This window comes from Sciurus vulgaris (assembly GCF_902686455.1).
Source record: "Sciurus vulgaris genome assembly, chromosome: 4".
Taxonomy (NCBI): Eukaryota; Metazoa; Chordata; class Mammalia; order Rodentia; family Sciuridae; genus Sciurus; species Sciurus vulgaris.
This window is the reverse complement of record NC_136464.1, coordinates 12,218,299-12,231,057: the sequence shown is the minus strand read 5'-3', so window position 1 is coordinate 12,231,057 and position 12,759 is coordinate 12,218,299.

Sequence of the window (12,759 nt, the reverse complement as noted above, 5' to 3'; positions counted from 1 at the left end):
CTTTTCCAGCGGCCAGTGTGTGACAGAGCCAGCTCGTTACGGGGGTGTTGGTGCATAAACTGTTTATGTGGCTCCAGCTGAGGACGATGTTGCACTGGCACCAACGTTTCGTGGTGCTGTGGTCTGGGTGAACGTCCCCTGCCACAAGCTGGGGAGTTAAAGGTCGTTCCCAGCCTGGGGCACTGTGGGAAGGTGCTGGAGCCTGTGGAGGTGGCTGGGGGCGGCTTTAGGCTGACAGGGACACAGCTCAGAGGATGGTGGGATCCCGGCCCCTGCCCCTCTCTTCCTTTCACCTCCCGGCCACCAGGCATGTGGCTGTGCCCCAGCACGTGCTCCTCACCACGGTGTGCGGCCTTGGCACAGGCCCAAAAGCAAAGGACCTATCAACCTTGGACAGCACCCTCCGAAACCCTGTGCCCAAACAGACCTTTCCTCTTATCAGCGGAGTATCTCAGGTACTGGCTACAGTGACGGAAAGCAGGGTCACACAAGTGGGTGCTGAGATTCCTTGTACCTCCCTGGATTCAACCACTAATGCTCCTTCCCTTCCCGCTGGTCAGAGGCCTGGGCTCCCGTGCCCTCCTGTCTTCCTTCCTGGCTGGCCATGACTCTCTTGGTCTCTTTGGCCTTGCTGGGAGCAGCCAGCACCCAACTCTCAGCTCCCACTCTGCAGACCCGCCCTCCTCCTGCTGGCTCCACCCCCAAGGACTAGGGACGCTGGAGTCACATGGTGGCAGCCGCTGGGGTTGCCCATTCTCCCCCAGAGGCCAGCGCTGCTTGCAGGTGCAACCTGGTGCGGAGAGCACTTGCTGTCACTCCAGGCGCCCGCTCACCCCTCTTTCCCCTCACCTCCTAATTCAGCGCTTCACTCGCAGGTTCCACAAATGTGGGCGCGGGACTCCTTGCTCTGTGCTCCATGCTGGGCGCCTGCAGGACACCAATGGGCACAGCGCAGGGCCATCGCCTCAGTCCTGGGAAAGGCAGATAACAGGCAAAACCCACAAACACATGTGGCAAACAGGTGCTGTGAAGCGACCTGACAATGTCCTCAGAAGCACGGGCAGAGGGCCTGTGCTGGGCAGGATGAGGGACGGGGCTGGGAGAGGCAGGGCACCGGGAAGGCCACAGGCCTAACCACCTACCTGAAAGAACCGCTGAGTCTGGACATGTGTGGCCTTGGGCTGGTGCTGGAGAGGCCATAGCCTGTCCCATGGGGTCCTTCATCCCGTGGGCTCATAGGGAATTCCGTGCTCACCCAGCCTAGATCCCGGCCTGCCCCTTCCCTCCCGAGGTCCCTCCTGCGGTGCTCCGGTACATGCAGCCCATTCACCCCGGGTACAAACTGCTCCCGATGAAGACCTCTCCTCTCTCCTGCTCAGATGCCGTGAGGCATGGCGACCTAGCCGGCCCACTGGGTCCCCTCAGAAGGAGCTCCCCAGGTCAGGCAACTTCTGAGCGCCCTGGGTGCCAGACGCCCCACCTGTCACCTGGTGGCTGGGCAGCCCTAAGGCCTGACCAGAGGTAGAGCGGAGGCAGGACAGGCAGAAACAGAGGGTGGCCTGGAGAACGGCTCCCAGCAGCCCAGGACGAGGGCCCAGGGTGTGGCGGTGCGCCACGTTTTTCGTGCAGGTGACCTTTGACTCTGTGCTCGCCCTGCAAGTCGGACCCTCTGGACGCGCTCACAGGAGTATCACCCCCCAAGACGCTGGCCACGCAGATTTGGTCCTTCCATGCACTAGACTCTGCAAGGCGACAGGACCCGGCAGCTGGGTCCAGGGGCCTGAGAGCAGAGGGCCTGCAGGCAAGGTATGGAACGGAAAAGCCCAACAGCACAGGGGGTGCGCCCTGCTCCCCGTACTTCCTCCTTTAAAATCGAGTGTGATTACTTATGTGCAGATCGATGCGCGCCGTCTTCCCCTCCCACGGGCCCCTGGGTTCCAGTGCAGATAGATGCGCACTGTATTTTTTTGCTGGTGGGCTGCACGGGAAAATTGGGAGAGACTGATTAGGAATCAGGGAAGGGGAGGGAAGCTTCTAGTCTTTTTTATTCTTTCTCCTAGACGTTTCTCTATTGTTCTGATTTTTAAAATTCAGTGCAGGTATTACTTTTAAAGAATGGGAGGAAGGAAGGAAGGAAGGAAGGGAGGGAGGGAGGGAGGGAGAGGAGGGAAGGAGGGACACAGTGTGTCCTGGGAAGCCTCCCTGCTGACAGTCCACTGCTGGGGAAGTGGAACTTTCTACAAGAGGCAGCAGGTCTTTGGCCAGAATTTGACCTGGAGGACATTAGGATACTAGCTGCTTGGGGACCAGACCTCATGAAGCAGACGCTTCACTAGAAACTCAGCTCCATCCAGCAGTCCATCTCCTGAGGACCTACTATGTGCCCCCACCATGCCAGGGCAGGGGACAGAATAGACACAGAGGCAGCTTAGTCCCCACCCAAGGCCAACACAACCTCTCAACTGCAGGTGAGGGGGAGGTGCCAGCTGCAAGCAGGGCAAAGTGACTCAGGAGGAAGAGAGCTTCCCTGGGGCCAGAGGGACAAGGAAGGCTTCCTGGAGGCGGACTGGGGACAGCCCCAGGCTGGAACAGCTTGAACGAAGATCAGGGGAGGAGGAGGAGAAACGGGAACACAGAGCCCATCCGGGAGGGGAAGGCAGGAGAGCAAGGCCTGCGGGTTCCAGCTCCAGGCACCTGAGTCCTAAACACCGAGTACTTCCAAGCCGGTTCCAGGGTCAGAGTGAGTGTGCAGCTGATTGTTATGACTGGTTTGTGAAAGTCAGTGTCACAAAACATGGACATGCCACTGCAGCCGGTGCTGGCATGCAGGACAGACAGGAGCACTATGCACAGCACCCCTTGCCCTGTCTTGCAGACCAGCTGGGCAGCGCCCTGGGCTGGGACCCTCTGTGGCTGGCCCGGCTCTGTCCCAGGCCTCAGCTAATGCTCACCAAGGACTGGGCTCCCACCTCCCTCGATACAGTTCTAGAAGACGCAGCTTCCCCCAGTCCCAATCAGCCATCCCTGTCATTGTCCTGGAAAAGGCAGTCCATGACCTCAGGCAGAGAGGACACCAGGCACACAAACGAGCTCCAAAGTCACTCACTTTAAAAAATAAAAATCGACTTTTAAGGAAATAGGTTTCCTGTTTGCTTCTCTGAAGAGGAACTTTTCTGTAACTTCTCCAATCTCTGGACAGCAGCACTGGCTCTTCTTCTGCTCAGGAACCCACAGCCTCATCCACAACTGAACGTTTTCCTTTCTGCAGCTGGAAACACCCAAGAACAACTTTTGAAAGAGCTGTTTCCAGCCCCGAGAGCACAAAACTATAGAGGCTAATTAGAAGGTGTCATTTCCCAGAAGGCCTCCATATTCTGAGTCTCTCAAGAGCAGCGTCCTCTAACCTAGCTTCTTGTTCCAGGTAGCCCCGTGGGGGACACAGCAGGGGGAGAGGCCAGAGAGACTGCTGGGTTCCTCTTTCATTTCCACTATTTGCAGGTTGTGCGCCCTTGGGCAAATTAATGAACCTCTCTGAGCCTCGGGAATATACTATTACCTACTTCGCAAGGTGTCTGAGAACTAAATGAGTTCATTAGATAAATTTCTAAAACTTGTTGATAAATATTCACAATAGCCAGAGAGTAGAAATAACTGAAATGCCAACAACTGATGAATGCATAAATAAAATGTGATACATCCATACAAAAGAATATTATTTGGCAATGAAAAGGGAATGAAGTAATGATATATGTTGAGAATGAACCTTGAAAACATTATATTAAGTGAAAGAAGCCAATCACAAAGGACCTCCTTTCTAGTGCATGATTCCACTTATAGAAAACGTCTAGAACAGGGAAATCTGGAGACAGAAAGTAGACTGCTGACAGATGGGGCTGGAAGTGGGGGGGATGGGGACTGCAAATGGATACAGCATGTCCTGTTTTGGCAGTGAGAATGTTGTACAATTTATTGTGATGGTAGCACAACTTTGTAAATATACTAAAAACTATTGAATCATACACTTTAAATTGATGAAGTGGATGGTATGTGAATTATATCTCAATAAAACTGTTTTTAAAATTTCTACAACAAGGCCTGGTACTCATTAAGCACTAAATAAGAGTTAGCTACTTCTATTTGGTGTTAGGGAAACAGAAGTGGAAAAGATGGACAGCTGCTAGGGTCTGCATGCCTCTGTGCCTAATCCCCCCTCCCCATTTATATGTTGAAATCTAACCCCCAAGGTGATGGCTTTGAGGGGCAAGGCCTGGGGGCAGAGCTCCCACAAGTAGGACAAGTGCCTTATGAGAGAGGTCCAAGAGAAACCCATTGCCCCTGACACTGTGTGAGGACACAGCAAAAAGACAGCCATCCACGAACCCAGAAGTGACCCTCTCCAGAAAAGATCTGCCAGCACCTTGATCTTAGACTTCCCAGTTTGCAGAACTGTGAGAGATAAGTCCCATTGTTTATAAGGCTCCCGGTTTATGGACTTCCTTGTAGCAGCCTGAACAGACTGTGAGAGCAGAGGCCTGCCTGGCACTACCTGGGCTCACGGGATCCCCCCCCACAGTGCCACTGTCCACTGGACTCCGTGTGTTCTACCCAGTCCAGGGCATCCTATGTGGAGAGGTCACCACTGGCTAAGGCTGTCTGCCTGGCTCTTCTAGTCTCTCAACAAGGATCATCCAGATAGGTTTCAAGATGGCAGAATGGAGGAGGTCACTTTCCTGGCTGCTCTGTGGCATTAAACCAGGAAAGAAGATAGGCAGCTTCTCAACTAGGTGGGTAAAAAAAGGGGGTGGGGGACTTCACTGGAAATTAACAATAGACTTTCAAAGCAGATCAGGGTCTGAGAGGTTGGATATAATAAAATAAGGAAGAAATCCCCAACACCACCTCCACTGCCACACCACCAATCAGAGTGGCCACCCCACAAGCAAAGTGGAGGGATAAGGAAATTAAAGGAACTTGCATTTTTAGGCGGCCTGGGTGTATCTGGGTATGGAGAGATCAGAGATCAAAGATACAGACAAACTAATCTGAAAGGCGTGCTGCACAATATCCTCGTGCAGGAAAGAAGCCCATCTCTCCTGGCTGCCCATGGGGGACACAGGAAGGAGTCATTTTGCAGCTGTGCTGTGGGGACTAGCAGCTGGGGGAGCTGATTCCTGGCAAACTCAAGCTGGAGCCAAAATACAGGACTGGCAAACCTACACTGCACGACATAGAGTGTGCCTAAGGGACCAGGAGAAAACCAAATGCGGAAAGGGTCTTACACAGGGAAATACGGGTTGTGGAAATCTACCTGGCTTCCCCCTTCCCGCTTGGCAGGACTGAGAGAGAGGAGTCCAGCCAGGAATTTGAAAGGGCAAGGGCAGGAATGATTGAGTTTGGAGACTGAACCTGAGAGACCAGGAAATGCAGGGTTTGTGAGTGATGGAGAGGTCAAAGGTTGGCTCCTCCACAGCAAAAGTGGAATCCAGGAGAGATTCCTGAGGTGCAGTCTCCCAGCATGGATCATCAACTTCCAGGCCCCAGAGGTGCTCTGATATAAAATCTTCAGGCCAATCGCCATTCGGTGAAGAACCTGGAGCCTACCTAGGCCTAAACCCCACCTCCAGGGGTTCCGCCTATGGGATCTCCATTCACACTCCAATGACCCCACCTTGAGGATGAAAAAGACATCACACTCCAGCCCACCTACCTAACACTGCCGAGAAGGGGAGCTGTGAACTTTTTGAACTACAATGGAAACAATTCTTCAACTTTTCACCAAGAAATTTTTTTTTTTCCTTTTCTCTGTTTAGGACCTGAATGGTTCATGAACACTTATACATAAACACATTTGTCTCTTTTTTCTCATTTCTCATTTCTAGCACTTTTTGAAGGCAGTTATTTTCCATGGCACAGTTTTTGAGGGCTAGGATATTTGATTAGTATATTTTGGTTTTGTTTTGAAATCTTTTATTTTTATTTATTTTATTTTTTAAATTTCTATGTTATATATTTTTTTCACTTGTGTTTTCCCTTGGTTCTCTTTCTCTATTTTCTTCTGCTAACAACCAAACTCTACTGTTCTCTCTTTCATTTTTCCTTTAATTTTTTACTTATATTTTCTCTCCTCCTTCTTCATAATCATCACATCCTATGACTCTTCTGTTCTCTTCCTGTTAATCATTCAAACTGTAAATCCTTTTGCAAACTAACTGTTATGACTATGGACAAAAACTGATCACATCATTTCTGTTTATTGTGATAATTAACATTATAAATGTCATAGCAGAGAACTACTTGGTTTCATGCTGTATGCTGTTTGCATTGTTTTTTGTTATTATTTGTCTCCTCCTAAATTGTGAGATACTGTGTAGAAACTCTACTGCCTCAGATCCATACTGTTATATGAGTAGACACACAAACAACATGAAAAATCAAGGGAACAAACCACTCCAAACAAACCAAAATATTGCAATAATAGAATTCATCCACTTCACAGTGGAAGAAATGTCAGAGAAGGAGTTTAGGATGTACGTAGTTAAACTGATCTGTGAGGTAAAGGACAATATAAGGAATGAAATCAGAGAGAAAATACAGGAAGTGAAAGACCACTTCAATAAAATCAAGCAGAAATCCTCAAAATGAAGGAATCAATAAACCAGATTAAAAGTTCAATGGAAAGCAATATCAGCAGACTAGATCACTTGGAAGAAAGAGTTTCAGGCAACAAAAACAAAACATAATCTTGAAAATAAAACTGGCCAGGGAGAAAAAGTGTTAAGAGACCATGAACATAACTTCCAAAAAATATGGGATAACAAAGACCAAACATAAGATTTATCAGGGGAGATGAAGGCTTGGAGATACAAACCAAAGGACTGCACAGTCTTTTTAATGAAATAATATCAGAAAATTTCCCAAACCTTAAGAATGAAATGGAAAATCAAATATAGGAGGTTTGCAGAACCCCAAATATACAAAATCACAATGTGCCACATCAAGGCACATTATTATGAAAATACCTAACATACAAAATAAAGATAGAATTTTTAAAGTCTGCCAGAGAAAAATGGCAGGTCACCTTTAGAAGAAAACCAATTGCTCACAGCTGATTTCTCAACCCAGACCCTCAAAGCTAGGAAGTCTTGAAATAATATATACCAAGCTCTGGAAAAGAAAAAAAAAAAAAAGGATGTCAACCAAGAGTCCTATAACCACCAAAATTAAGCTTCAGAATTGGCAATGAAATAGATACATTCCATGATAAACAAAAGTTAAAAGAATTCACAACTAGAAAGCCTACACTACAAAACATACTCAATAAAATATTTTATGAAGAAGAAATAAAAAATCCAATTGAAAACCAGCAAAGGGAGTAACTATAGTAGAAGAATAGCCAAGCAAAGGAGAAACTAATTCAAAGTGAAAACCAGAAATAAATCAAAATGACAGGGGATAAAAATCATTTCTCAATAATAACATTGAATGTAAATGGCCTATCTCATCAATCAAAAAACATATAGACTGACTGGGTTTTAGAACAAGACCCAAAAATATACTGTCTTTAAGAGACTCACCTTATAGGCAAAGACATCCACAGAGTGAAGGTAAAATAATAGGAAAAATATATTATTCACATGAATCTTGTAAACAAGCAGACATTTCTATCCTCAAATCAGACAAAGTGGACTTCAAGTCAAAGTTAATCAGAAGGGACAAAGAAGGTCATTTCATACTGCTTAAGGGAATTATACATCAACAAGATATAACAGTTGTAAATATGTATACCCCAAATAATGGAGCAACTATATACATCAAACAATCTCCTCTCAATTTCAAGAATCAAATAGAGCACAACACAATAATACTGGGTGACTCTAACATGCCTTTCTCATCATTGAACTGATCTTCCAAACAAAGACTAAAAAAAGAAGCTATATAACCAAAAAATACAATGAATAATTTAGACTTAGCAGACATATATAGAATATTTCATCCATCACTTACCAAATGCACTTTTTTCTCAGCAGCATAGGGATCATTTTCTGAAATAGACCATATCTTAGGCCACAAGCAACTCTTAGCAAATATTAAAAAAATACAGATAATACCTTGCATTCTATCAGATTACAATGGAGTGAAATTAGAAATCAAGGATAAAATAAAAATAGAAGCTACTGTAACACCTGGCAACCAAATAATATGCTATTCAATGAACAATGGATAGCAGAAGAAATCAGGGGTGAGATGAAAAAAATACATGAATACAGTGACACAACTTATCAAAATTTCTGGAACACCATGAAGTTGGTTCTGAGAGGAAAGGTCATTGCATTGAGCTCATTAATTGAAGGAATAGAAAGTCACCAAATAAATAACCTCCTAACATTATATCTCTAAAAAAAAGAAGTACAAATCAATACCAAAAGCAATAGAAGACAGGAAAATCTTTGATATTGAAACAACAACAACAACAACAACAAAAAATCAAAAAGAACAACAAAACAAAAAGTTGACTCTTGAAAAAATAAATAAAATTGATAGCCCTTAGCCACGGTAACCAAGAGAAAGAGGGAAAAAAAAACCCTCAACTTACTTAAATTCTGAGTGAAAAAGGAAATAAGAGGACACCATCAAAAGCCTACCAACAAAGAAAAGCCCAGAATCAGACAGATTCTCAACCAAGTTCTACCAGATCTTCAAAGAACTAACACTAATCCTCCTCAAATTATTCCATGAACTAGAAAAGGAAGGAACCCTTCCATTTTATGAAGGAGGGAACCCTTCATTCTATAAAACTAGTATCACCTTGATACCAAAACCAGACGAAGACACATCAAGGAAAGAAAACTTGAGACCAATATCCCTGATGGACCTAGCTGCAAAAATTCTCAACAAAATACTGTAAATTGCATACAAAAACATATTAACATATTTAAAAGATAGTGTATCATGAACAAGTGAGTTTCATCTCAGGGATGCAAAGTTGGTTCAACATATAGAAATCAATAATCATAATTCACCACATCAATAGACTTAAAGACAAGAATCACATGATTACCTCAATAGATGCAGGAAAAGCATTTGACAAAATGTAGCATTCATGGGCTGGGGTTGTGGTTCGGTGGTAGAGTGCTCACCTCACATGTGTGAGGCACTGGGTTCGATCCTCAGCACCACATTAAAAAAAAAATAAAAATAAATACATTCTTTAAAAACATGGCATTCATTCATGTTCAAACACTAGAAAAACTAGGGCTAGTAGGAACATACCTCAACATTTTAAAACCTATGTACATTAAACCCAAGGTCAAAATTATTCTAAATAGAGAAAAATTAAAACTGTTCCTTCTGAAAACGGGAACAAGACAGTGATGCACTCTTTCACCACCTCTATTCAACATAGTCCTTGAAACTCTAGCCAGAGCAATTAGGCAAAACAAAGAAATTAAAGAGATACCATTAGGAAAAGAAGAGCTTGAACTCTTCCTGTTTGTTGATGACATGATCCTGTATTTAGAAGACCCAAAAACTCCACCAGAAAACTTCTAGAACTCATAAACAAATTCAGCAAAGTAGCAGGATATAAAATGAACAGCCATAAATCAATTGCATTCCTATAACCAATGATAAACAGCTGAAAGAGAAATTAGGAAAACTATCCCAATTGCAATAACCTAAAAAAATAAAATAAAATACTTGTGAATCAATCTAACAAAAGAGATGAAAAACCTCTAAAGTGAAAACTACAGAACACTGAAGAAAGAAATTGAAGAAGACCTTAGAAGATGGAAAGATATCCCATGTTCTTGGATAGACAGAATTAATATTGTCAAAATAGCCATACTACCATAAGCGCTATATAGATTCAATGCAATTCCAGTTAAAATCCCAGTGACATATCTCATAGAAATAGAGAAAGCAATCATGAAATTCATTTGGAAAAATAAGAGACCCAGAATAGCCAAAGCAATCCTTAGCAGGAAGAATGAAGAAGAAGGTACAACTATACTACAGAGTAATAGCAACAAAAACGACACGGTATTGGCACCAAAATAGACAGGCAGACCAATGGTACAGAAGATATAGAGACAAACCCATTTAAGTACAGTTATCTCATACTAGACAAAGGTGCCAAAAACATACAATGGAGAAAAGGTAGACTCAACAAATGTGCTGAGAAAATGGAAGACCCATATGTAGCAGAATGATTTTTAACCCCTATCTTTCAACCTTCCCAAAACTCAATTCTAAGTGGATCAAGGACCTAGGCATTAAACCAGAGATCCTGTACCTACTAGAAGACAATGTAGCCCAATTCTCCATCATGTCAACTTAGGAACCAAACCAAATTCCTCAACAAGACTCCTAAAGTACAAGAAGTAAAATCAAGAATCAATGAATGGAATGCTATCATACTAAAAAGATTCTTCACAGTAAAGAAAACAATCAAGAGCAAGAAGAGAGAGCCTAAAGAATGGAGAAAATCTTTGCCACCTGCACCCCAGATAGAGCATTAATCTCCAGGATATATAAAGAACTCGAAAAACTTAATGCCAGAAAAACATAACACAATCAATTAATGGGCAATTGAACTGAACAGGCACTTAACAGAAAAGAAATACAAATGATCAACAAATATATTAAAAATTGTTCAACATCTCTAGCAATTAAAGAAATGCAAATTAAAACTACAACTGAAATTCCATCTTATTCCAGTCAGAATGGCGATTATCAAGGATACAAGTAACAGTAAGTGTTGGTGTGGATGTGGGGAAAAAGGCACACTCATACATTGCTGGTGGGACTGCAAACTGGTGCTACCACTCTGGAAAGCAGTATGGAGAGTCCTCAGAAAACTATTTGACCTAGTTATCCCATTCCTCAGTATATGCAAAGGAGTTAAAATCAGCATACTACAGTGATGCAGTCACATCAATGTTTATAGCAGCTCAATTCACAATAGCTAAGCTATGGAACCAACCGACATGCCCTTTGACAGCTGAATGTATAAAGAAAATGTGGTATATACACATAGTGGAATATTACTCAACCATAGTTGACTTTTGCTGGTACATGGATGGATCTGGAGACTATCATGCTAAGTGAAATAAGCCAATCCCAAAAAGCCAAAAGTCAAATGTTCTCTTTGATATGCAGATGCTAACACACAATAAGGCAGGGGAAGTAGAAGTTAATTGGATTAGACAAAGGGAAATGAAGGAAAGGGAGGAGGATGGGAAAGACAGGAGAATGAACCCTTCATAACTTTCCTGTGCTCACATATGAATACACAACCAGTGAAACTCCAAATCATGTACAAACACAAGAATGGGATCTTAATTAGAATAAGGTATACTCTATGCATGTTTAATATGTCAATATACACTCTACAGTCATGCAGATCTAAAAAGAATTTTAAGAAGAAAGACAAAGCAAGGATTGTCTCATGACCCGCCATCGAATGGAGCGTCCCTCAGGCCCCGGAGTTCTTACTTGCATCAGCTTTGTTCATGGATTTTCTCAATTCCAGACCTTCTCGCTTTGTCTCACATTCTCTGATGTCCTTCACTCCCTCATCCTTGAACTTGACAATGCCTCTCAGGTTTGGACCTTCCGCTCCCCGGAAAGGCTTGCCCCCTGGCCCTGCTTCACTCGGAGGTGGGGTGATGCTGGCGATGCTGGTGATGTGGGACACCCCACTCTCAGGGTTCACCAAGGTGCCCAGTCACTGGCTCTCAGTACATGAACTTTCTGCAGAGACTCCCTGTAGGGGGACGGGTAAAGAACAGACCTTGTCCCCAGGAGCCACACTGGGCTCCCCACCAAGCTGCCTTCCTGGAGAGGTTCAGGGAGCAGGGGAGCAGCCCTGTCCTCCCAGAAGGGCCACTGTGTCACCAGCCCACTCCCAGGAGGCCCTGGTCTCAGGCACTCTTCCCACAGCTCAGTGGCAGGGGGCTCTCCCTCCGCAGGTCCCTGCAGCCCCCGCTTCTCCTCACCGTCTTTCTCCATAGGGTGGAAAGAGTAATGACCACAACTCGCCAAAGACAGGAGGCCAGAGCCAGGCAGCAAGCACTCTGGGGCACTGGTGTCCACGTGAGGCTGTGAACAACGAAATGGAGGAGCCAGGAGACGGCCTGGCGCCCCTGCTCAGGCAGCGGGGAGGTCCTGCCAGTGCCCGCCCAGGAGGCCCACGTGGCAGCTGAATCCACGGGAGGACAAGGGCATCTGTCCTCCCAGGGCCTGGACCTGCCTTCAGCCTAGCCGAACGGCCACATTGGCCCCTGTGGCCGCAGTCTGGGCCTTTGCGTCCCACACCTGCCTGGGTGACGCCATCATCCATTCTTCAGCACTGGCAGCCAGTAGGCATTAGGCAGAGTGAAGCAGGCAGAGTGAAGACAGGTGGCCACGGCTGCAGGCCGGGGCCAGCACGGTGGACCCTCAGCACCAGGGACCTGGGAACAATGACACCGCACAGGAGCCCATGTGAGGACCACAGCTGTGTGGACCTCCCAGGTCCCCACGGCGTTCCCTGCAGCCAGCCTTTCCACCCAGAAGAGACGGGTCACAGGTGCGATCTCGCAGCAGGCCAGGAGTGGCCGGGCCATGTGCCCACAGGAGCGAGCCGAGCTGCGAGCCCCAGGAGCAGAGGCGCAGGCACCGTGATCCTCTGCACCCCCAGGTGGGGCCTTACCTCTGCCTCAGGTCCAGGGTCAGGGAAGGAGAGCCGTCCTGGTGGTGACAGGTCACACAGGCTTTGTC